The sequence below is a fragment of the Chamaea fasciata genome, unplaced genomic scaffold (assembly GCF_029207755.1).
Source record: "Chamaea fasciata isolate MVZ Bird 193981 ecotype frontalis unplaced genomic scaffold, bChaFas1.0.hap1 SCAF_9, whole genome shotgun sequence".
Classification (NCBI taxonomy): domain Eukaryota; kingdom Metazoa; phylum Chordata; class Aves; order Passeriformes; family Sylviidae; genus Chamaea; species Chamaea fasciata.
The window spans coordinates 14,463,340-14,490,818 of NW_027094094.1; the positions used below are offsets into that span (position 1 = coordinate 14,463,340).

A 27,479-nucleotide genomic window follows, 5' to 3' on the forward strand; every position below is an offset into this window, starting at 1 on the left:
AAGAAATTTCTCTTGAAAGAGGGCTGGTTGAAAAGATAGGAAAATGAGCTGTGAGTGTCTTCTGGGTGAATTAACAGGATTTACACTGCAAGAATGAGCCATCTCAGCCTGAGAGCTGAAAACTGGAGTGGATTCTCCTTGTAGAGTCGTGGGTGCTTGACAGTGCTTAAAGCAGCTAAGCTGGACATAATTTCAAACTCTGTAATGGATTTGCCATCACTTGTTCTATAACTTTATAATTAAAGCCAGAGGTCCACTTTAATAATATTGCCAAATTCAGCTTTTCATCATTTTCCATCTGGAGACATCTTTCTTCCCCAGTCCCATCTGACTGTTGAACTTTCCAGCCTCAGAAAGAGAAGGGTAAGGGAGTATTTGGGGGCATTTCAGTCACATGATGTGAGTTTACTCATATAATTTGGGTTCTGGGTTCTTTTCCAAATTGGAATGGACCCTATTTTCCTATTCCAGATCAAACAGAGGCAAAACTTCAGAAGACAAGAAACCCCAGAAGATTTTAGCACCATCGTATGTGTGCACAAACCATGACCCTGAATTATTTTGAAATTCTGCTCTGAAGTTTAATCCAGATTTACCCACTGGATAATTTCATCTGTAAAAACGCACTAATATCTCCACTACTGTTGCTTTCCTTGCTGTAGCAGGTGATTTTGGAACCTAGACAATGAATGGGTTTGATGCCAGGTTTATTTGATTTGTCCTAAAGGCAAGGAAATTAATCTTTCTGCTTTAAAATCTGATCACTAATGGATTCAGAATAGCAGCTCTGGTTCTAGTTGGGGCTTGGCCACTTTAGATGCAGAACAAGCTGAAAAAATTAGAAAAAAATTAACATGAGAGTATAAAATGGTGTTCAAACCTGAATTTCATATTGACATGCTCAGCTTGTCAGTGCCCCTGGTCCTCATGGCAAAGTTACTGATGTTGCATCTCAGAAACAGTAACGAATATGTGAGATTGCTCACCATGGGCAAAGCTGGCATTGCAGGGACTCATATATTCTTGGAAAAGAGAGAAAATTGTCTCCTCCTTTTCTATGTCCCACTTTTGTTAGCAGCCAGTTCATTTTGGTCCACTTCCAGTCTTGGTTTATTGAGCACCTGCTTTGAATGAGTGCCAGTACAAGGTGACCAAGAACACTGCATTTGTCTCTTCTACAGGAACCATCTGTTCATTACATGCATTTGAATGCTGATCCATCGGACGCATATGCTGGACTACGCTGTGCATGTTGCTAAGTCAGTCCTAATCAAAGTGCTTTCCATTCACAGCAATATATTTTGGGTGATATCTAATGAATACAACTGTCACTTTTTTGGTGGGTTTTTCTTTTTTTGGTGGTATTTTCCATGCTTGTGAAGAAAAGATCTATAGGAAAAGCTTCTACCCTGTGCTCAATATATGAGTTGGCTGCAGGGATCCAATCCAATCCTTGCTTACCTTGATAACCCTTAAGTGCATTTTGGAGAGCAGAACTGACAGTGTTGACCTCAAAATAATAATATAGCAGATTAAGTCTGTAGAAATTTTTTAACTAAGTAAATATAAATCCAACCTTAGTGTCTGCTTCTTTACCAGGAAGATATTGAGCATTATTTTATCTTTCCCCCTTTATCATCTTTGTATAAGTATTGCGCTCAAGTATCATTACTTTTTGAGGTTCTTTCATAATGAAAGATTTTGAGAGTCTTGTAATTTTTTTTCATTAGAAGATAGTATGATGTGCAAATAACTAGAAACTTTGAAGTCTGAGGCTTCCTATGCCCCAGGATAATTTTAATTCTGCTGAACAACCTTTTCATGTAGTGCTGGTCCACATTTTGCAAAGCCTGATAATAAGAGCTGATAACTCTGGAGACTTCCATGATTTTCACACAGGACCCCTTAGGGATGCCAACTATGTGACTGACCCTACACCATTTCCGACCCACATATTCTTACACATGCTACTGTTCTTATTTCAGGTGTTACAAATGGCCAGACTCAAAAATGCAAAGTCCTCATTCTGTCACTGTCCTTACCAGCACATTCTTGCTGCTGGGTAATGGTGAAGATTCTCTTTGGTTGATCATTCCTACTGTGCAGCTCCAACTGAATATTTTATCATCTTTAAGGCCTCCTTAATAAGAAGCTGTTCTATGATTCTGTAAAAAGCCAAAAGGAAGAAGAGCCAGTTCCTCTAATTCTACCTAATAACCTAAATTACCAATTTCTAAATTACCACACCTGGGCCAATAACTTAAACTTGCATTTGCCTTGGGTTACCACACATTACTTTTTAAGGGGACTTGGACAGTGCCTGACCTTTTGTTTCCACAGCCCAGCTGTAGGTTAGACTTTCTGCAAGCACGTGCACACAATGGCCTGAGCTGGATTTCATTCCTGTCAGACACCTGGAATTACAACACAGCTCTTTACCAGCGGGATCAAAAGCTCTTCCTGGATGTTTTGCATCTCTGCATATGCCTTTCTTCCAGCTCCAGCATTTCCCTTCCCAGAAAGCTCTACGTTGTTCTGTGGTAATGTCAGGTCTCCAGATGCACTGCCATGCTGTACTAAAGATGACAGACAAACAAGCCAAAATCATCAATTTTAATGATATTTCAGCATCATCCTGGTCCTGTGTCATTCCTGTGTATGCTTCAGCCATCAATCTCTGTTTGTCTAAAGTGGTTCATGCCAGAACCTTAAATGTGGAGAAAGCTGAAGAGGCCAATTTATTGTATTTTGACAAGGACAAGCCTCATCTGGCAATCCAGTGAGGCTGAGTGCATCTGGTTAATAGTGCATCCACTCTCTCAGATCCAAATTGCTCTGTTAGTTTTCATGACCCTCCTATCTCTGTGCTGTCTCTGTCCACCCCAGTTTCCTTATCACGTAATAGGATTATGCCTGTATCTTCCAATTTCCTTCCTATTGGTTTCCAATCTGTGTGATGCTGGTCCATCAGCCTCTCCTGCTGAGAGATGGGATCACTCTCCACAAAATGCCTCATTTGCACTGCGGGAGGCTTGGCATGGCTGATCACTCCCTTTGCCTCTTTCACTCTGGTTTGAATCACTCCTTACACCAAGGGGAACCACTCTCCACACCTCTGCCTATCAAGGGCTCTCTATCGAAAATCTTCAGGGAATTAATTAGAAGTGAGATGTTTCAAGATATATATGCCCACTAGTTCATGCTGTCTAAGTTTTTGAACCCATTGTTGTGTTTTTATGAAATAGAATAAAGGGACAGAAATCTCAGAGACAGGATGTTCCCACAGGATTTATGTAAATAGATGTCCAGGTCAGAGAGACATCTGAGAGGTGCCCACTGAGAAAAACATTACAGCATGAGCTGGAGTCTTTTTAAATCCCAGAGAATACACACCAAAGAGGACACATCAAAATGTCTCAAATTCAGAACAAGCTTCAATCATAATTTACATCTTCCAGTCATGAGAGTCAATCAACACTGAACCAAAAATCTGAAGAAAATCAAGCTTCATTAGCTCTAATATTCATGAGTTACTTATCTTCTCAGAGACTGAAAGTGAGGTACAAGGTCAGAGGCACCGCTCTATTTTTTTCCTCTGAATTACAGTGGGATTTAAAATGTACATCTCCAGCTTGGTCTCTGTGACAATACAGTAAAAACAATCCTGGTATAGTTAAAGAAAAATATTTGTATTATATAAATAAATAAAAATATTTATATTTGCACTCCTAATATTCCTCTTGCTCTTACTCTCCCCCTATCCTCTGCTCCTTCTTTTGTCTCTATAAATCTTTGGAAAGACATTCTTTTAGAATCAGATTTTTTTTTTTTAACCTGACTTTAAATCTCTCTTGGTGGCATGAATTAAACAGAAAATCAGCCTGTGCTTTGCACCTCTGGCCCTGGGTGGCCTCATGGAAATCAAACTGGAACATACAAGGGGGAAGAGCTACTGGAAGAACTGGCTTCACGTTTGCACAATAAAAAATAATAATAAAAAAAGAACAGGTAAAGTGAAAATATTAATTTGTAGCTGAAAAAAAATTATTGTATTCATCTCCCAAGCAGATTATGTATTTGTGCAGGTCACTGGAATTTTACAACATATGCAGAAGATATTTTACCAAGAACTGAAGAACAAAATAATGATCAGAAGAGGGTGCTCTCAGCTCATGTTCTTTTGGTTTTGTGTTGAACATTTTGGTGGAATTCTGCAGAATTTTCTTCTCTCTTTGTTGAGATTAATAAAAGGTCTCTTTGTAATATATTTTCTGGGATTTTTCACTGGATAGTTTGCTCTTCTTACTGCACCATGTGCAAAATACAGGCTCAAGTTTTTGGTTCCAGATTTTTCCATATGCTTTAGAAAGCCTTCTGTAATATTAGCTGAAGTCATTTCACAATGAGCTTTGTGTCTGGGTTCCCACTATTTTATATGTTTTGCTTATGTTCTCATGCAGTCATTCTCTGTTGAGATTAGCATTTACAGGAACTGATTTTCTAGCACCCATGACTGAGTCCTGTGGAAAACCTTTAAAATAGCAACTCATTCCAATATCGGTTGCATTTTTAACCTGGCATGAAAAAGAAACAATAATATATGTCCTCAATGATCAATTTCCAATAATTGAAACATACCTCATTCCTAAGTATTCACCAAGAAATTGATTAGTTGATCTTTAGAGAAGAATTTATTAAAAATTTAGTGCTGCCAATGAGATTTTTAGCAAAGCATTTGAGTTCACTTCAGGGAGCATGATATATCAGAAAATACCTGACATTTGTTAAGTTTTATTAAAGCAGTGCTGATGTCATGGATAAAAATAAGCCTTTTAAAAGTTAGTTGATATATGGGTGCAGTTTTTCCATTTTTTTGGATCACCAGTCTTTGAAGGTGATGAAACTGTGCTGTGCACACAGCACTAGAACACAAGTGTAAGTGATGGCTATAATCCTAGATGTTTGCAGACTCTCTTTCCTTGTCTGAATTGGTGAAGCACAGGGTAAATTCAGGCAGAAGGAAGGCACTATCTTTTAGTTGGTGCAATGCAGCATTTAGCTCTGGTCCAGCCTGCTCATGGAAGAAATCTCTCTGACTCTCATTCCCCACTTTTTCACTTTTTCTAGCAGTACTAGTACTTAAATAAAGTGCTGTGTAGCCATCTTTTATAGGCACATACCAAAACTGCCTGGAGGGGCAGAGTCGTGCTTCTTGTATTGAACAGCAGTGATTGGAATGGATTGCAAAAGGATTCTCACTCTTTGTGCCTGGGTACATACATTTATCTATGTCTAATGTGCCTGTGGACATATATCTATATATGTCTATAAATCTGTACAAATGTGTCTTGAAAAGGCACAATTTTATTAATGGATTCTTTCTGCACTTTAGACACTGCTTTTCAATTATGTGCATCAATGGTCAGGTCCAACATCAAACCAAGTAATAAACAGGGCTCCTGCAAGTCCACATGCAGTGAGGGGCTCCTCATCAAAGTGGCCTTTTGGAAAAAGGTTAAGAAAGTGAGCAGAGGAAAAAACAGCATCCCTGCCTCACCATGTCTGTTTACATTGGGGGAAAATGGCTGATGTTTGCTAGGACTCTGATTAAGGAAAACCTATCTTCCACCACTGCAGGCAGGTTCACACTTCCATTTTCTTGCAGAAGAAAGGGAAGAAATCAAAGCTAGAAAACACACAAAAAAGATCAGTTTTCTCATGGAAAGTTTATCTGAAAGCACCATATTACAAAGAGGTAAGCTGTCACTGCTATTCTAATGATTTCCATCCAAGTCCCTGCTGTCCCTGCACTCCTCAACATGACACATAAAAAATGAAGGAACCCTGTAGCTGGGCAGCACTGTCCCAGCTGTCAGGAAAGAAGCTCATTTCTGGCCTCAGATGGTTTAGTTACAAAGTGGGAACCGAAGGCCTTTCAGAGAATAAAACATGAATTATTTGATATCCACAACATGCTGAAGAAGTGAAGTCAGAGACCACAGGTCACCCTTGCAGCTACTTAGGCTGGGAGAGTGTCTGGAGGGTCAGCAATGAGTGTAAGGAGTCATAGGAAAAAGCAGGAACAGAGCAACAAGCCAGCACAGACAGAAAGGCCGCACACACCCTCTAATCAAACTGATTGTGAAAGAGACACTAAAATGTGGAAAGAAATTGCAGAGGGATGTTCACAAAATCACAGCTGACCTCCCTGAGACTTGGACAGGGAGCATAGATATAAATGATCTGCACTGCAGCTAAAACACTGCATTGCAGAGAGGAGAACAGAGTTTTGCCCTTAAGATCTAGCAAGTATTGCAGACACAAATGTGTGTGTAGCATGACCTGAGAGCTGGTAACACGCTACTTCCTTTGCTGCCTGGCAGATTCAGTCAGATTTGACTGAGGGAAAAAATGATGTTAGCAGCAATTACTCTATTTCTAAATGCCTGGAAGAAAACTGGCAGAAATGTAATGAGAGCCCCACAAAATGAAACTTTGGAAAGTATCAATCTATTTCACCTATTTCCAAGAGAACTTTCTACCCAAAATGGGGGTACTGTTGTAAGAAAGGGGATAGACAATCCCATCCCAGAACACCACAGTTTCCTTGTCTGATTGCCTTTGCATTTGTTGAGGTGTAAGATGAACAAAAGAGGAGCCTGAAGGTTTGATTTTCAATAGATTTTACTTCCCACTGACAAATCAGCATAAGGAGCACTGTAGTGTCACAGAGCACTGACTTGAGATTTTCTGAGACTTTAGTGATAGTCCCAGCTCTGGTGTGTCCTTTACAGCTGGAAACTCCTCTCTTACTAACATTTCACATAAAAGTGCTCTGTCTAATGAACCAAACGATTGCCAGCACTCATATATTGTTCCTAAATTAAGAGGGCAGATTTTGAGTAGGACTTTGGGCGTCCTACTCTTCTGGACTACAGAAAATGGAGGAGTACTGGATTTTGGGATATCTTTTAGTTCTCATTTCTTTTTCTCTATGATGACCTTTATTTTCAGGACAAGGGCAGGCACAAAGACATGTGTGATAAGTCATATGATGAAGATAACTGCTTAGATTTGAAATATTTCCTAATAAAAACCAGTGTTAATCAAAAGCAGACAGTTTATCCTTATGAGCTCCGAATCACAGAGTTTTGGATGTGTAGGGCTAAAAACACGAGTATATAGTACATAAGAATGATTATATGCAAATTATTTTGGAATAAAAAACTACCTTGTTTTTAAGGCAAATTTAAGTAAAATGTTCCAAAAAACTCTAGTTTTTCATCTTCAGTGGAAAGAGATGATTGCTTTTCACGAGACGTTATCTTAGCATTTTCTCTGTTTGATGCCTCAGCCTACAAAGAGTGATCTGAATTATTCCACTACTGAAAATATCAATGAGCAATGGGTTGTTTTTTTAGGTCACAACAAAGAATTCATATTCGATATTTCTGCCTTGGTTTGTCCTTAATTTCACCAGCATATTCAGAGCTAGGAAATGAACTGTGAATTGTTGCTCCTCTAGCTCCACTCTCTGAGGGAGCAACAAGCTATAAAGTGCTATGGCTGTGCATATATTTGTATAGTCTCTTTTTTTTTTGTTTGTTTGTATTCTTATTTTGGCTGTCCCTGAAAACCTGACCTGATTACAGGTACAGTGTAGATCTTTATTTGTTGGCAATTGCTATTCAGCTAATGATTTAACCTCCTGAAATTTTTGAATAGCTTTTATTGTTTACTGCTAAATGTTTTTACAATTCATAAAGGCTCTGAAAGCTGTGGCTAAGCCAACTTCACTCCACTGATTTGCCATGATTTGCCATTAAAAAAATACCACTAGTGTATTTTTCTCCTGGATTCTAGTTTTTTGACCAAATCTTAATCACCTACTTCTGAGTGACTACCACTTTACTGCAGGTGGAGTATCAACACAGCAGCTAAAATGTCTTCTGCTTCTTTGTATAGCCAGCAGGAGGGCTTAGCAGGGCAATTTTGGACCTCTGAGGAAAATTCAAGCAAGAAAAATGCAGAAATCCTTAAATAGACTTCAGACTATCATATACGTTAAAGAAAAAAATCAGGATGGATTTCTGCAATAAAACTAAAGCAAAGGATATATGACTGATTACGCACCCTTTACCTCTTGCTGGTAAAGTCTGTAGGGATTCATCTCATATTTTTTAAACTAAGGAAAATGAAACTAAAGCCAGCAGCAGCTGGGTCTGGATTTAAAATAAGCATTTGTTAGAGTTGATTTTCTTTTCTCCAATGACAACAAAAAATGCAATGAATGTTTTACAGTTAAAGTTCATTTATGTATAAAGAACCACAAAGCTATTTCCTCATTGCAATGACTGTAATTGTATTGCTTCAGATAACCCACAGACATTTCTATAGGACAGAGAACTATTCAGTACCATGTGAATTCAATCCTTTTCAGAATTATCACAGCTGGAGGATAGGGAATAAATGTCTGAATGAAGGTTTGCAAAATCCTGCCCTACGCTGACACAGAGATTTCAACTATTCATGGGATTGTTTTGGGGATCTCTTAATCAGTAAGTTATTTGGTCTGTAAAACTTTCCAACAGTCCTGTATTTAACAATACATCTACCCTTCTTTTTTCACATTTGAGATCTGTTTAGGTCTGTGTCTTCAACGCTGACTTTCCAAAGACTTAAAATCCTTTATGTGATGCACTTTGGGAAATTTTGTCTAAGCAGAGGATTGAAGGCTGATTCCTGTGCTTAGATGCTTTATTTGAAGATGAACAGTAATGCAAGTTTAAAATGTACTTTTTGCCCACATGCAAATATTTCTCCTGAAATCTTTCCAGTGAGAGAACTGAGCCTGAGTCTATTGCCAGGTGAAAGAAGTGCTACCTTGCTGATTTAGTTTGCTAGTGAAACCAGTATCTAATACTGATAGTGCCTCTTGAAGTACAGACTTAAAATTTAAAGAGTTTGAAAGGAAGCCATTCAGCTGTTATCACTATTGGACACCCGACAGAATTAAGATTATTTAGCTATACTTAATCTTTGCACAAATGGCAAAAAGGTTTTTCCTTTCATTTGTGTATTGGCTACCAGTCTACAGTTCCTTCCTCTCCCTTTCTTCAGCCCTGATAAATGAGTTGCATGTGAATTGGATGCTTTGGGAAATGAACCATTAGAATAAATGATGATTTTTTTTCAATTTTATTTTTATCAAGGGAAAGAATTTACTTAATCAGGTGTGAAGCAGGACCTGAAAACTTCTAGCTAACATTTGAGAAAAGGCCTATGGAAAGATATTGCAGGGATACCAGTGGTCTGTGACTGAACTGAATACTCCATTTCTCTCCTTGAAGCTTTGCCTGGCTGGATAAAGCAAAGAAGCGGGGGTATAACAAAAATGAAGATGCTTAAGAAGTATTTAGCCAATATATATATATGTGTGTGTGTGTGTGTTTGTCTATGTGTGGATATACATATACACACACGCATGAGCAGTACTTTAGAAAGAAGAAAAATAAATCTGAGCTTTTAGGTAGAATAACTGTATTTTGTTTATTTGCGTTGCAGCGTTTTGTGTTACTTCTCTGGAACACATCACACAACTGTAAGTCTTGGGAAAAGGCTGACAGAAAGATGATGCTGTGGGGATTTCAGTCTTACTGATTTATAAATTTGGCTATGCTGCTTGGTTAGTGGATCGTGTGTTATTTTTTCCAAATGACAAGCTGCAGAAGCAGGTGATATTTTTCTCTGAATTTCAATATTGACTCGGATTGCATGATGGTTTAATATTATTTGTTGTTAATGATTTGACAGTATTAAAGCATAAATAAACCCCTATCAACATCAAACAACTATGGATTGAATACAATTGATCCCTTTTGGTAGGTTCCAATTTGGAGATGGATGCATGTTACACTGCAGCTAACTAATTGGTCAGGGAGAGGGCTGCAGTCATCTAGAACAGCTGTTTCCCAAGAATGCCTCTGCCTCTCTCTGTGCTGGTTGTCCAGACTGCAAACAGCTCTGACAGGGATGACTAGTGGTGTATTCTTCTTTGCTATGCAAGGTTTTCTTAACACTGACAAGCATAAATTAAATTTTGGTCTTCTTGGGAAAGAAAGAAGTTGTTTTGCATTATACTCATGAATGACTTTATTTTTTTTCTGGGTATTTCAATTTTCTCAAGGTGGTTTATCAGTTGTCCCTTGAACCTGAGCTCAGGCTGGCACTGCAGGGTGGGTGAGGATTGCATTGGCAGGGCTATTTGGTGTCCTTCTGCCAATGAAGGACGTGTGGAACAGGGATTTGTTGTAGTAAACCTCAGAGATCTGTTCTTCTTCCCTCCAGCCCTCTTGTGCCATTCATGGCTCAGGACATGGTTCCACCAACACTTCATGAATGAAGTTTCCAAATACCAATGAGCTATTAAACATTAGAATTTAATTCTTTTTGTTGTGTTAGCGCATGCAGGAGTTGTCTGGTTTCTTTTGGGTGGGGGCAAATGGTGAAGTGCCTGGCAAGTTACACAAGGAACTGAGGAGGGGAAAGGGTAGATTTGCAGTAATATCTGTTTAAAGAAGAGTTTGGATCACTGATCTATGTCACTGTTCTTATTTGCTTGTGTGTATGTATTTGGTGTGTCCTAAGACAGGCTCTTAAATCTTTGCACCCCATTTTGGTGTTAAGAGGACCCTTTCTATGGGGTGTTCACTGCATTCTACTTAAATAATCTCCGAATGTATGTGACTCAGTGTATTTACTGGGCTAGTATAGATCATACTCTTAATTGAAAACCACTGAGCTCAATAATATTCTAGAAAAATGTCAATAGTCTGGCTTATTATATCACAACCTTTTCAAATATTGTTTCTCAATTAATTTAAAAGTTAGTCACAGGACAAGGTAAATAGCAATTTGAAGAAAAATATGTCTGATTATGTCTAGATCCATGCTATTTGCAAACCAAGTACCTGAGTAATTTTCCAGTGGAGGTAATGAATTTTTTTTTTTTACTTCAATTGAAGTTTTGTCAGACTCTTGAGCATCCAGGCATATTAACCAATGTGAAAGGAGTGTGTTTATGTGAATGAGCCAACTCTTCCCTAAACTTCTTTAAGATCTGAAACGTCTGCGACAAACAGATGTTACTAAATATGTTTGATGGACTGATCAGAATTTACTTGTTTTCCAGATGGATAACAGTGATTTGAGAAGATAAATTTGAATGTCCTTCAGTATAGAGGGATATTTTTTTCCCACTACTTGTGATTTGCTTATTGAGTTACAAATTATGGCATTCAGGAGTGAGAATAGCAAAACATTTTCCTGAGGTAAAACATATTTACATAGTAACTAGGTTTGTAAAACAAAACTAGGCATGTGAAGATTACTTACTAATTTCACCTACAGACAACGGAGGAAATGGGCTTAGCAGCCTTTTTGCCCATGTGCAGAGGCTGCCATGAGGACAGCCATACTGTAAATCATTCTGCATGCCCTGAAGACTTCCATGCATGGCTTGCTCTGAATTTATTCCCCAAATGCACCACTGAATGTGAAATGTTCTCAACAGAAAGCTTCATGGACCTTGGCTTATCACTTTTTAATTACAGCACACAAATCTGTTGACATTGAGCGTGAGTGCTACACATCCCACTGGTTCTGAAACCCTTCTGTTGTCTATCTCTTACCCAATTTTATTAGTACTGGTTGAAATACTACTTACCATTCTTCTGTACTCAAGTTCTGTCATTCTTTTCCCCTGTGCCAAAAGAAATAGCTGTTTATTTATCTCAATACTGTGTTCCACTGCTAAATGTGTTAGTCTCCAAATGCTAATTAACTCACTGAGGAAATCAAACCTGTGAGGCATTTCTTCAATTTTGATAGACTCTGAGAAGTAGCATTTGGGCAACTCTGCATGTATAACTGTATATAAAGCAAAAGCTTTATAACAGCATCTATAGGAAATGTGTATTCCTGCCTACTTGAGCTTGAAACATTTGAAATCTTTCCATTTCTTGGACCTGCTTAGGCTGGCAGAAGTATCGTTAAGGCAAAGTTTCATGTTAATTCTTGGAATAGCCTTTGGAACTTTCAAAGGATGAGCAATAATGCAGTGATGTTTGCTGATGGATTGGAAAATCCAGGTAGCCTTGCATCAAAAGATGAATTAAGACACCCCTTCCAGAGTCTGCACATCCATAGGTTTAATACATTTTCTCTTCTGCAATTAGGCATGAGCATCTAATTATAACATGTTTCACAGATACATGGTCCTCATGAAATAATTCAGAGACTCCCAAAATATTTGTTTTAGTATCTTGCCATAACCAAAAATAAGAACATGAAAGTTCAGCAGAATTGACTAACTTCTGGTTTCCCTAAACAATCAGAATCTTGATGGCTTTTGGTGGTGTGGGTTTTGATCATGTTTGTGATGTCATTTAGTTTAATGGGACATTACCCCATTGTTCGGTGGGTTTTCACATGGCATAACTGCTCAACTTTCCTGCAAAGGAGTCCACAATGGGCACTCTGCGAGGGATACAAGATCACTGCTTACAAAGGCTTCAAGGAATCAGTCTTCAAGTAATTCACTGTTGTGTGAATATAAGAAGGCCTCAAGGTATTATGTCACTTCTCCTTTAGCAGGGCTGTTTCAGATGGAAACAAGATTTAGACCAAAAATACTATTCACAGTGGGCTTAAAAACCTGTTTGCAGGATGTGTGGGGTCTTTAATAGGAGGTACAACTGGTTTGCACTGAAAAGTGAGATTTTTGCTTATAATGCTCGTGATTAACTCAATACAGAAAAATTGCAGCATTTTTTCTTTTCTTTTTTGCATTACTGAATCCCTAGCATGTTTGGTCAGAAACTTTATTGAGAAGACACCAGAATCTTCTATAGGTTTTCCCATTTTCAAGAAAGGCTATGATAACACATCACAGGATGTCCTTGGGCTTCAGTAAGTAAAGTTGGATCCCTCAAATGGTTACTTTTATCTCTACTTTAAAGGACAGAGTAAAAATGAACTATGAAATCTCTTTCCTATTTACATAAACAACAGATTATCATACATAGGAGCACTCGTACTAGTACAGCCTAATGAATTTACAGGACCACTTTGTTTTTAAGTATACTACTGCTAAATTTTAAAGATAAGATTAATTTCAAGGACTTGTATAAATTTGTTTTAATGCTGAGATGTGGCTTTAAATCCATAAATCTGGGACAAATTTACCCAGCATTTGGTAACTATAATTTTCCACAAATTAGCTTACACAGGAGTATAGCTAATGTGGGTGGAAAGAAGACCTCTCTGCTTCCTTGGTTTGCCTTGCTTGATGGTGGGGTTTTGTCTTGTTATTTTTTTGACTTGTGATATATTCAGTAAAGGTTTGTCTTGCAAGAGCTCTGAGCCCAGGTATTTTCAAAGAGCTTTCTTGGCCTGAGCATCCCCATGCTCAGTGTACCTCACAGAGTCCCTGATGAGAAATTACTCATGTTATTCAGTTCAGCCTCAGCAGACTTTATTATGGTCTTACTTGCCTTGTTCAGATACAAGTACCTTTTCCCTCTGAATTACTATTACTATTCTTCACACTTTTAGAGACTGAATGTGGTCTAGGTACCTTGCACTACAGGTTGAGGGGCAAATAATAAAATCCCACAGCAAGCATAAAACTATCCGTATAGTCAATGCAATGAAGATTTCCACAAAAATTCCTATCCCCAAAGAAAATGGAGACTAATTCTGGTCCGACTGCAGCAAGATGGGAAGTCAATGCATACCAAAACTTAAAACAGATCTGAGTCGTCTATTTAAGATATTTATTGTTCACGTGCTCGTGTCAATTATGAGAAATCTTGCAAAAAAAAATCTGTTTTGTGTATTATGCTGATAAGGAATAAGACCATGAGGGATGGGAGGAAAAGGGTATATGCTTCACAGATGGAAGGCTAGAAAGAAAATTAAAAGTCCCTTGCTGGATTAAGTTTCCAATGGCTAACATTTTTATATCCGGAGCCAGATTATCCAGTGAGATCTCAGCCCTGGGAGAGTTTCTGCCCACAAAGCCCACCCACTCACATGAACTACTTAATATGCAGAAGTCAGCCGAAGTCTCTGACTGTTGCTGGTACATCGAGAAACTTGTAGCTCTTCCTGTCATCTGTGATTTTAATCAGCAATGCAATATCAACAATGCAGCTAAATGCACTTGGAATATCACTTTGTCTGACACCGCTGAGTTATAGCATGGGCAAAAATTAAACAAGCCTCTAGGTCATTTCACTACTTTCTCCCTCTAGAAATAACAGACCATTATTTTGTTTTAAGTACAGAAACAGTACCCTGGACTTCATATTTACAAGAAAATCAGAAATACTTTTCTGGAAAGAGCTTGAAAAGAGTTTAAGAGATTATAGGACAACTCTGTTCTTCTTCAAAAGAAGACAGAATAATAAACAGTCATAACTCCTCTTTCACAAACACACTCACTATAATTTCTAAGCTCTGTTGCTGGAACAATTCCTATTCTATTTCCAGCATCCTAAAGAGCAATGACACACAGCACTCACTACAATGCTCCTTACATCAGAAATAAAAGGAAAAAGAACAAAATGAAAGTGAACATGGACAGACTTTCCATTACTCCCATTTTCTAAAGTAAACCATTTTTCTCTCTTATGGTCTGCCCCTGCACATAGCTGGTAGATGAATGCCTCCCCTTACTTTAGATTAACCATCTGCATCAGTAAGGCTTGCAAGAGGGAGCTCTCTTCACCAACTAAAAACTACTGCTGGCCAAAAAATAGAAGTGGTTTCTCACAAAGTATTGCTTAAAAATATTCTTTATTTTCATTATATTTTGGAGCCTTATGTATTTTACTCCATACACTGTAAAAATTATTTTCACGCTTGCCAGCTCCAAGAGTTATTGAAGGTGAATTGTCAAACATCTAGCTTTGAACAATGTGTTAGAGTGACAATATTTTTTAATTTCCTGTACTCTGCAGGGCTTCTGGAAGAAATAGAAAATTTTTGTTAAAATTCTATGTATTCTGATTTGGCCTAGGCATTAGGGTTTTATACTACGTGATTTCACTGTATCCAGATTATTTCCTATATTTTAATGTGCATTCTTTTTTCAGAAGAATTTAAGACTGAAGCACAAAACTAATAATTAGATTGTTCCTTTTAGTGCACTAAACACATCTTCATCTGGCATGCTTTACAGCCAGTCCACTATGTATGATATTGTCTCAGTACGAGACTCACCCTGTCTTGTCTTCCTGATTAATTAGAAACAGATTGTAGCCAGAGCTTTGACTGGTGGAAAGTGATTGTTACACAGCCAGGGACAAATTATTTTCCCACAGAGCCATTCCAGTATTCTAAAGCCAAGTTTAAAAATATCACGGCATTTTAATATTTACATTCATTGCTCAAAAAATAATGAACATAAGGAAGAATCTGTAAGATACAGTATTACAACTGTCATTGTTCATTTTTATGGCACAATACAGAAGTTGATCTAATTCTTCAGTTGTTACAACTGGCAAAAAAACTGATTTTGGGGCCAAATTGTTGCACCATCTGTGTATAGCCATCCGGTACAAAATTGGCAGCGAAATGCAGTTATACAGGCAGGAAACTGTTTATCCTCTGTTATTTTCTGTACGGTTTCCTATATCATGCTTGGGATCCTAACTTAAGAAGATCCTTTCTGAGCCACAATGAGGGGAGTGTGAAAAATCCAGCATGCCCATTTCTGTCTCATGTTGTTTGTACACTTAGTGCCTCCCCAGGGGAAGAAAAATTTGTAAGAGTTTTTCATTTTGGTTTTACTTCCTCTTGTTGTTATTTTTTCTGTTTATATTTATTTGTACTACTGAAGCAGACGCAAAAGAAATGTTCCAACCTGTCTCTGCTCTGTCCTTCCTTTCTGGGAGCAATTTTTATCCTGCAGCCCAGAGTACCTCCTTTTCTGGCTTTTCTTCCTTGGAGAAGACTAAAATCTGAGCTTTAATGTACTCAGTTGCATGAAGGCAGAGGAGTAAAGCTTTATGTTAAATCTTTCTTCCTAGTTAATATTTAGATATTTCCCTCCAGTAACGAAAGGAGGTTTATAAGAAAGATGGGGACAGAATTTTTAGTAGGGCCGGTTGAAATAGGGCAAAGGATAATGGTTTTAAACTAAAAAAGGGTAGATCCAGACTAGATAAAAGGAAGAATTTTATTTTTTTTTTAATGAGAAGGGTACATATGAGAAGTGAAACACTGGCACTGGTTGCCCAGAGAGGTGGTGGATGCCCCATCCTTGGAAACATTCAAGGCTGGACTGGGTGGGGTTCTGAACTGGACTCCCTTCCTCACCTGGGATGCAAGCAGGGCATGCAGAGAGCAAAGCACACAGTGGGAGCATCACTGCACTAAGGCAGAGACAAAGCAACATGCAGAGGAAGAAAGTGCCCTGGGATCATATGGGTTACACGCACCTATAGGGATCCTTGTTTATTTTTCCTTCACAAGCAAAAAGACAGACAAATTTTCCATCAGCTTCTTCAATCTAGACTTCAATAGATGTCCTGGCTCCTGGGCATAATGGGAAAGGGCCTATGGTATAGATGTTCAGGGAAAATTTCTCCTTATTTGCTTAGATGAGATCAAATGTCATCATAGCTCAAGTTAGGTCTCTTAATTGCTAAGGTATGTTTTATTTAAAATTTAGTTTATACGTATATTGGGAATAAAATTCAGAATGTGAATCAAATGAGAATCAGCACCATTTTTTGCTGCAGCTTCTTACATTGAGGTATTTTTGAGCATCACTTCAATTTTTGTCTGTCTCCCAGATTACACATTTTTTAACAAAGAATAGAACTCTGAAGAGTCCTATAAAGAGATAACCTATTAAATGAATCTTTAGTTGTCTCCTTTTTAACACATTGTGTAACATCAATTTAGCAGAAAGTTGATGTCACTTCCTGGGGACTGCTAAGGTGCAGACACTTTCTCATTCTGTTGTTGAGTAGCACCTAATGCCCTGACATCCATGGGTACTGGTGTCTCTGAGAGCTATGCATGGCTCTATCCTCCATGGATCTGTCACAAACCAGGCAGCACGACACAAACAGAACAGTAATATTTTGTACAGCAATACATGAACCTCTGAATTTTCTTATACATGTCTAAAATATCAACTGAAGTATTTCTGGGGCAGCACTGTTGGGGTTTTTTTTTGTGTTTATTTAAAGTAACATTTTCCAGTGCAACTGAGAAATTTCTTCCCACATATAAAAATAATTCAAAATGTGTGTATGGGGCACTAAACAGAGGTATGTTTTGTTCTCTGTGTGTTTTAAAGCTGCTTTGTTTAAATATGTTACAGTGATCTGGAGTGGATTCTCGTCAGCTAAATTAAACTTATTTTGTAGCTGGCACTTGTGTGCTGCAGACAAGCAGCTACAAAGAATATTATGTTTGCACAGCAATTGCCTAAAGTATTTGGGAAAGACTGTACTCTTCTCCATCAGGTAACAGAAATGTCAAGTGAGTTTGGAAAAAGAAAGCCATGAAAGAAAGCTTATAAGGATGTGTTTCTATGGCTAACACTTTCATCAGGTTTTGGACCACGTCCCTCAGCTGCACTCATGGTGCAAAACTGTATCCTTTTATGTGATTTTCAGATCTCCAGTGCAGATGTGCCATTCCTTAGAAACATCACAAGTTATTTGCTCAAAGAGAGAATCGAATCTGTGTGAATTCATTAAGTCAAGCACAGAACTGTAAGTACGTATGATGAGCCATATGTTTGTCTAAAGAAATTCTGAATCGAGTGAATGAATGTTTACACAAATAAATAGATGCATACACAAGTGACATATCAGATATCATTAAGAGACATTACACATCCCTTATTGAATCCAATCCTTTTCTTTACTCATAAGCTGAGGACCTAAATTATTTAAACTATAATAAGTTACTTTCCTCTGTGAAAATTATTTTTGAACTCTTCCTTCTGCTACAGCCACAGGCTTCCACAAAATGAGCACTGAACTGTCACATAACCCTTTGGTTAGGAAAAGTAAATACACATACCCACTGAAGCTAAAACAGACTTAGTTTTCTATAAGCTTTTATAGTCTCATGTGAAATACAGAAGCAACAGCTGGGATTTTTAACATACATCCCACTCACAGCACAAGCCTTCCACCTATCTGCAGGACAGCTATAATCATGCTCATTTGCTTTTGTGAGATTAAATTTATATTTATGTAACCCTTTGATATTCTCAGTTATAAATTTAGAGTAAGGTAGCAGGTTTGAATTGCTTCATCCGCTCTCACAGGTGTCTTTCCATCTAATTAAGGTATTTTCTTTCTATTCTGATGAGGATTTGGAATTAAAAAGATTGAGTTCCAGCACCTACTCATCAGATACACTCTCAATTTTCATATTGTGATAGATATTACAAATCTATCAAAAATCTGTCTTTCAGCTCATTAAGCTGAAAATATATCAAATTTTACTTTAAAAGAGCAGATGTTTAAGACTCGGGACTTTCCAAGCTCCATCTGGCATTAGCCCAACAGTAAATTCTTTTTCTACAACTGTGAAAGCATCATGTTCCTAGAAGTTAGAGGACAATGGAAGTCTGTGGAAGCAAGCCTGGGATGGAAATACGCAAAAATCTGCAAGTAAATCACATGTATTTGCAAACTCTAAGTAACTATAATCACCACTTAGAGTCCCACAAAAACACACTTCAGATTATACCTGCTAGCAGGATTTGCAGTTGTATTTTATACAACTATATGTCTTTTAGAAACTGGTTGGCCTTATTTTCAGGTTGTCACTAAATCCATGGACACGAGAGCAGTTGCATTAAGTTAGATCAAAGTTCCATAGCTGTCTCACACTGCCCAGGGAAAGCAGATGCCTAGAAAACAATGTCAGACAAGGATATTTCCCTCTAAGAATCTCTAGCTGCTTGCAGGGCCTTTCTGAAGCAGACATCGGGTCTATCTGTTTAGAAATCCTTGATGGACTTCACAGATTTTTCCCCGCTTTCACTTTCATTGACTTGTGCAGTCCCTTTTAACCCATGTAAAACATTTCCTTCTACATCAGAGGCTGCAAAGAGCAAACTACTGTCCCACGCTACCAAGTGGGACCCTGTATTACTTTGGTAGTGGAGAGAAGCTTTAAATTACTCTAGGAAAGCAATTATGTCTGTTTCTATATCAAAGGCCATAAAATAATTACTTCTTTGCATAATTTACTGATGTTAACAGAAAATGTGCAAATAGATTTACAGTGGGTTTTCATCCTTAGAATAGATGTTATTTTGATTAGTAGGCCTCTGTCATCTGCGTGAAATACTGTAGGCATGGAAGTATTACCATAATAGCAATGGATCATATTAGTGATGTGTACATATTATATAAAGTAACAAAAGTGGCATGTCTTTAAAATTTGTCCATCAGTTATGCACCATCCCTGTGGACTGAAATTCCATGCCGACAGACAAAAAGTATAATAACAGTACTATATGACCCAGCTGGGAATGGTGACAAGGCAGCACATCTGCTGGAGATGTGGGAAGGATGGCAAGGATTAATGAATGCAGGCATCTCATGTGGATGAAAAATAAATAAGTATGAGAGAAAAAGAGCTAATTTTTCTTTTTTTTTTTTTTCTTTTTCTTTTTTTTTTTTTTTGCATTGGTGCTTATAAAAAAAGGAGCTTGAGGAAGTTCTGAATACAGGAGCATTATGTGTGAGGATCTAACAGATTGCAGTGTCCATAGGACTGCTTTGAGAAGAAAATGACAAGAGGAGTAGTAATAAATACTGACCTTCAGGGAGGCCTGATAAAATTGTCTGGCAGAAGACCCAAAATAGACAAAAGAGACTCTGTTTCTCATAACAGGTAATTTAACTTTGGAACTCATCGTTGCTGCTCTTAGTAATTGCAAATTTTTTAAGGGCTTCATAAGGTAATTAATACAGTGAAGAAAGAAAATGCACCAAAGCTATAAAGTACAATTATAGTGATGCAACCTCCAACTCAGGAAGTCTCTAAACTATAGACACATGAAAGTTCGCAGTATGTATTGCAAGAATAATAACTCTCAAGTGGCACCATTTCCAAAGTATCTGTTGTGACCATGACTAAAGACAAGACTGAGTGCTAGGTGATTCTTAAGAGTTTTGACCCATCTTGGCTGCTGTTGTGTTCCAGGCGCTCCAGTTAGTGGAAAATATGCCCAGATTAGCATAAATGATGGTACCAAAGTACTTTGTTATAAAGCAAAAAAAGCTTTTTATACTTCTGAGTGCAAGAAAAATCATTGCAAGTAAGACTCTTCATGCAATTAATAAAAGATGTACATTTTCACTCTGGTGGGTTTTCAGAGTATCATCACCAGTTTAAAAATAATGAATGTACTCTATGTATAGAAAGAAAAAGACAATTAAGAGGGAGATTATTTCTCTTTGTACAATAGTTAAAAATTGCTGTACAAATATTATTTGTGATCTTCACTCATATTGCTTTGGGAAGATACAGCTGTTTCAACAAACCAGACAAGTATGTAGGGAAATAGAAAACAGACTTACTGGGGAAAAAGGTAAAAAATACATAATGTGTAAACTGTACGCTCTGAGGAGACAAACCACTTTCTTCATTCTGCACTCTGTTTCACTTGATGGCTTTTTCCAGTATCTGCAGGAAAAGATGACTGTTTTGTGTAATTAGTCTGTGTTCCAGTATGCAAGATGCACAAATATTTGGCTGTTGTATATGAACACAGGAGATGAGAATTAATTCTGTGTTAATGTGCAGAATATTGAAATGTTTCTGCTGAGACTTTGAAGGCTGAATTCAGTTGGTGACAGGGTTTTCTCACATGTAGTTTATGAAAGAAAACACTGATTTAATTTTAACTCCTAAAAAGCAAAGATAGTTTGATTAAACATTGCTCAGCAATAGTGAACAAGTATAGGACAGCAAACCCGTAGTTTCCTGGATTCCTCTTCTCCCTCTTCTCAAATGTGAGTGACATCTTCCCTTATCCCATCACCAGGGATCTCCCTGACTGCCAGAAGCTGCCAAAGATGACAGAAAGTCACTCTGTGACAACCAGCTTCCTCAGCACCTTGGATGTGTCCTAGCAGCTTCACAGACTTGTGTTCTGTTCAGTTGGCTCAAGTGATCCACAACTCAAGCTTTATTTTCTGTAGGAACTCTGCTGAAAGCCAATTAGGGCTGGAAGGTCCAAGAGAACACCTTGGCAGTGAAGACTGAGACACAGAAGGTATTGAGCAGTTCAGGTTTTGCTGTATCCTTTGTCCCTAGGACAAGGCACCCTTGTTTTCCTTAGCCTCCCTCTTGCCCCAATAACTGTGTATGAGTCTTCCTTGCTGCCCTCCACCTTCCTCACCGGTTTTGATCCCAGTGGATATTTGGCATGCCCAGTTCCTGCCCTGCATGCCCAAGACATATTTCTGTACTTCTTCTGGGTAGCCTGTCTCCATGTTTGCTCCATGTATGGAGCCCTTTCAAGAGTTCCTCATCTCCCTTACCAGACACCCTTGGCTCCCTGCCGGTCAGGATACTCTGTTCTGCTCTAAAGAGGTTGTCCTTATGACCAACCAGATCTCCTGGGCCCTTTGCCCTTCAGGGTACCCTCCTGAGAGACCTTGTCTGCCAGTTCCCTGACTGAATCCTAATTTCATTTTGCTTTAGGTTTTAGATATAAGGCCTGTGTCTTTCCATCACAATACTGCATCCCTCTGCTTCCAGAAATGCCAAGCCATGTGGCCATACACAGATTTCTAACTTCTGTTTGTCTCCCACACTGTGGGCATTTGTGTACTGGTGTTTCAAAATGAAATCAAAACCTAAAGTTCAAAGCCTTGCTCATTAGGTTAGTAATCCTCTTAGAAAAAATGATCTTGCCCTACTTTGCCAGATGGGTCTCAAATAATATATTTTCTTGTTTCAAGATCAATAAGCAAAAGACGAAAAAGCAATAAGAAAAAAAGAAAAACTTTTCTTGCTCCTCTAAACCTGATCTTCAATTTTTCCATTTCAACCTCAGCCTGTCCATTTTATTCTTGGTCCTTGCATCTATCATATATATTTTAAAAAACCCTATGTTTTTGCCCTCTCTTTTTAAGTAACTCTGCAGTAAATTGGTCAAACAGCCAGCAGAACATATTTTTTTTAGAATTGCTCATCTTGATATGTAGTCTACACTTTCCATAGCCTGTCGCAACCTGTTTAATTCCTCCCACATCCTTTTTCTTTTTCAAACACAGCATGGATCCAAATAAATGGTTATTTAATCTTAAATGTTATACTTCCCTATTCAAAATGTATCTCACTATTGAAGATGGTCTTTTCATTTTCTGCTGGAGGGAAATATATTTACATAGTATTAATGCCATACTAGTGCAATGGTTTTTATTTAAAAATTACTTAGGCAGGGTGAGGAAAAAGTTCTCTCTCAAAATAACCATAACACTTTTGTTTATTGTCAGAATCTGCCATTTACCATGAGGTTATCACTTTTTCCATCCTCCTGGGCATACATCGTGGTACAAGTAAATTGCTGCAGCACATTGATTTTAAACTGCTGAATTACTGGTGTCTATCACAGTATTCAAACGGGTTTGAAGAAAAACATCTTTCCCATTGCTGAGGGCTCTGAAGTAATAGTAGATTAATAATTTATGTTTCAAACTTGCTTCCAGCACAGTCAGCAGCGTTGCTCTCATTGCTTGCAGACAGCAGTGTCCTTCTTCCTACACAGACTTTGGGGAGACTCTGTGTGTGGACACAGCTGAATGAATTGAAAGTTCCCATCAATATAACAATCCATGTGTGACAGCATTGTGAAGAATGCACTCCTTTATTCACTGGGTGACAGTAACCAGACTTGTTCAGTTGAGAACATTTAACAAGAATGCAATTGGACAGATCTTCCGTCATTCTGACCAAGACTAAATTTAAGCAGAAGCACCAGAAAATATAGGTCACTGATTAATTCACTGAGATTCTGCATTCTTGCTCTGCAATAATCACTTAATGACAAGTTAAAGCAAATACTTCAATGTGATAATTAATTCTGGTTACACGTTATTAAGGTCAGAGGAGCTAACAGATTCACTAATGATTTCTATTTTAGAACATGGGACATTTCAATCAAGCATATATAAAATAGTAAATGTAAGGGAATTTAACAGTATTTACTGGCTTAGGACATGATTAAACACTGACTACTGCTCAGCATGTAGAGGCATTAAATGCTACCATTCTATCAGAGGGGAGATCCAATACTTTTGCTGAAATAAGCACTTTCAAAACTTTTGTTAAATTGAGTTATAACTTAACAAAAAATCCTGAACATAGTTAATATAGTAACTGACAAAAGTAATTTTGATCTCTCCTACATCAGAATAATCTACACATGGAGAGACAAAAAAGTCTTTTATCTCTAGACGTGAGAAACAAAGCAGGGATACATGAAGGTTCCCAATTCCCTTTTCTCAGCTCCTCACACCCTCCTTGTTTGGCATGGAGGTGGATGGGACTGTATTGCTAAGTCTAACCGAGGTACCTGCTACACAAGGAGCCTCGAGAGAAACCTGTATTCAGAGATCGAACCACTGGGGAACTAACAGATCTTTATAAATGATTAAACATCTTTTTTCCTCGCCAGGATTTACAGCAAACCTATCTGCTTCTTTCTGGCTCTTGCTCTTCCTCTTTAAAATATGCAGACATCACAGAGAAGGGTTTTCATAGATTCAGGAGAAACAAGAATGTTCTTCATTTCTTGAGTACCCCTTTCCTACAGATTCAGACGTTCAATGAGTAGGAGAAGGGAAACCTACATCTTCTTTGTACTTTGCTCAGTTCTTCCTTTTTACTTTTACTGAAGTTATTGGTAGTTTTTCTAAGCCAAAGCTTAAGTAACAGCCCTGAAAAACAACCATTTATTATGCATGTATTAGGACTACTACACCAATAGGTTGTCTATCTAATTAATCATAACTTAGATTGAAAACTAGCATTAGTCCCATCTACATCTGTCACACTTAACTCTAAATGACAACATGAAATGTTTATTAGTCTCCCTGAACTGCTTATCCATCTCACTGACACCACTTTCAAACCATATATACTTATTTATCATCCTGGTGCCAATGAGCTGTGCTCCCTCAGTTTGAAGATATTCATGGGTGGTTGAAAACACTCCTAGTTTAGCATTCCTTCTCTCCTTCAGGTCCAGAATGAAGTTCAGAAACTTCATTCACTAATGACGGATGGAAAAAAATCAGTTTCCAAAGAATATCCCTGGTTCTGACTACTTGCAACTCATCCCAGGAGAGTTGTTACAGGGAAGGGGAATTGAAATCTGGTTATCCTTCCTTTCATTTTTTTTTAAAGTTTTGTTTCTGGATAGGATGATGCCTTATGTACTCCTTCTGTCTGCTTTTCTAAAAAACTGCAATGTGTTGCCTGATTTCAAACATGTTTAAGGTAAAAAGAAAATGTTCAGACATAAGGATGTTTCTGTGAGTTTTGTGAAAACTGGATAGTCCCTGCATTAAAAGGACACTGGAATTAGTATCTCCACCTTGGAAGAGCATATAGTACAAGGCTCAGCACCATTCTGTTCTTTCTGGCACGCACCAGCCAGGCAAAAATCTGGCTGATGACTCAGAAACAGTTGCAGTATAAATTGCTTCTTGAGGAGATAGGACTCAAGAAGGTGCAGAGAGCTGGGGTACACCCAGAGAGATGGTGGAAATTGGAGAGGGTGATGCAGAAGCAGAAATGAAAAGGCAAGCTGGAATTATTGGAAAGGTCAGGAAGAGCAAGACTAAAGCACAGAAAGTCCTAAGGAAAATGGGGTGCACAAAGTCTACTGCTTACAAAAAATCCTTGTAAAATCAAGACACTTTTGTGAATATACATGGTCCTTAACCTCATCCTCATTCATTGTCTGATCTTCTGGGCTGAATTCTGGTATTTGCAGGTTGGGGAGACTAAACACCTTTCACTAAGACCCAAAAGTCCTTAAATCACTTAGGCAGTATAATTCACATAACTAAGGGTAGTTTAGACAGTTCAAATTACCGGACATTAAAAAAGAGCAAACTTTTTTTTTTTGTTACTGTCTGGCAGAAAAACAATTTATTAAAATTCTGCATACCTAAAGTTTGGCTTTCAAAATCTTATATTAGCCAGAAGTTTTTGAATGCTATAGTCATACCCTCTTCTCCATTTGCAGTCTGGGTGGGTTTATATTATTAAATAAGTTACACAAATTGCTTGGTGTATAGTCTGCTCTGATGCTTAATCAGAAGGTAAGCTCAGATTTGTATGTCATCAATCAACTTCAAAAGTCAAAAGAGAAAATATCACTTAAGGAGCTGTTTGGAAGTATTAGACTTTGCAGGTATTTTGGAAAGATCTGTCTCTGACATCTGGTAACAAGACTTCATATACAATGACTTATGCATGACCTGTTTTCAACACTCATAAAAGATGAGTTAATGTGACCCCTTTTTTCTGGCTCATTTTTGAAGGCATTGGATCTGCTTGTGCTAAAGGATTACTTATCTCCATGCCTGTACGCAGGAAGGACACATGGAATGAGGCTAGGCTGGTACCTCTGCTTACAAGAATGGACAGAGGGTTTTTGGAATTCTTTTCCTTTCAGCTTGTTGCCACTTGGTGTAGTCGTAAATATTTACTATCAGAGGCAATTGTGTCTCAGTTAATAAATCTCCATCTCTGCCATTCTCATTTAATGATTCATAACATACTGTAATTTCCTATGAGTGCATTATGCTACCTTTTGCTGCTAAAAAATTGATTTCAAAAGAGAAAGAACTGAGAAAAGGGGACATCAACTAAAGTCTCATTAGGGAAGGCATCTTGGACATCCAGGCAGAAAGCTGCATTTGTGTCCTAACAACCAAATGAGCCTTGTAACTTACTGTTAAGTGAAAAAAGGAACTGCAAAGTTCCCCAGTGTGGGATAGGTACTAGAGACAGCACCTTACCTGACAATTTACTTTTTTTCAGTTCTTCCTGTCTCTGGGAAAGTGGCATTTTTGCATTAATACAGCTGCGCCATAGTTCCCTTAAAAATGAAAAGGTGGATGCTTAACATATAGACACAAGTTTCTTTTATCACCTTGCAAGACCTCCAGAACATGCAGAGTTGGTATGTGCTGAGATTTATTACATTTTATCTCAATAGCAGAAATCTAATCTGTGTTGATTAGGGGCAAAACTCATATATTTTATTTTTTTCAAGAGTATTGAAGACTATAATAGGCAAAATACCATTTCTTGCTCTGTATCAGTTATTATGTTCTTGATTCACTCCATCTTTTAAGTCCTCGAGTAATCAGAACTAATCAAACTGGTGATTATGAGTCAACAATAAGTGTAGTCTAAGATTTTTAACTTGTGTTTCACTATTTAATTTTATGATCCCAGTATCTAACTCAGTCTTATCCCAGCACTGTCAGAGACCACAATTTCAAACATCACTGTTCAGATTAGGACTAGGCACTGGTCTGAGCAGACTCTCATGTATTCACAGGACACCAGAGACCAAGCTCTCAAACAAAATTCCATACAATTACACAACAGTTAAACCACAACTTGGAACTCTTGCAAAACACTTTTTTGCTGTATGGCTATTTTAGCATTCTCCTATATGACATCCAGTCTTCAGAATTATTTTCTTGCACAGAAGGGCATCCACAGTCTCTGCTATTTGGAAGAGTTTCCTCAGTAAATGTAAAATGGCTTTTGCCCTTTGTGATGTGTAGCCTTTTCTGAAAGCATTTAAAGTGAGATTGTAAGAGCCCTGATATTTTGCAAATCAGTGATGATTCAAACTCATCAAAATTAACTTTACCCCTTGATGTATCTAATTGCTTTGTTGATTTATAGAGATTGATTTTCCTCTTAAAAACTGGCACTTTCAGTTTTTAAGAAAAACATAAAGGGTATCCAGGGTATGTGTATATAGGGAAAGTTTTGCTCTATTTAATGGGATCCTGCAGGTACCAGGGCTGTGCTGTGTTCAAGGGAAGCATTTCTTTCACGCTCTGACAGAAAGTGACACCTAAGTTCATTTTCCAGCTGTCACTTCCCTGGTAACATGAAAAGGATTGTGGATAAATTATAAGACTAATCAGTAAATTCTTTACTCTGCCAAGTGCTTTTGCTATTTCTTTCTTGAGAACCCACCTTTATAAATTTTTTGCTCAACACACTGGTGTTAGTGCCCAAAATTCCTTATCTCTGTTGTTACATGTTACACATGGACATTACTGCTGGAAAAGGCTCCTGGAGCTGGTTGGAGGCTGTTTATCAGAGATCAGGGGACACAAGTGGCCTCTGCAAGCCCCTTTGCTATCCACACCCCTCCA

At 38.0% G+C, this 27,479-nt stretch overlaps 1 long non-coding RNA gene across 3 annotated transcripts in view; it reads left to right on the forward strand.

Moving 5' to 3' along the window:
- The first annotated feature begins 8,503 nt into the window (after window positions 1-8,503).
- LOC136293945 (uncharacterized) overlaps window positions 8,504-27,479 on the forward strand; it is a 34,591-nt gene continuing 15,615 nt past the window's right edge. Inside the window, exons 1-5 of one of the 3 annotated variants that reach the window (XR_010722277.1) lie at window positions 8,504-8,558; window positions 17,697-17,795; window positions 18,548-18,707; window positions 19,753-19,941; window positions 21,255-22,375. This is a non-coding gene — a long non-coding RNA (uncharacterized lncRNA). Of the gene's footprint in view, window positions 8,559-17,696; window positions 17,796-18,547; window positions 18,708-19,752; window positions 19,942-21,254; window positions 22,376-27,479 lie in introns of those variants that run through there. The other 2 variants (XR_010722276.1, XR_010722275.1) reach the window with 2 other exon arrangements.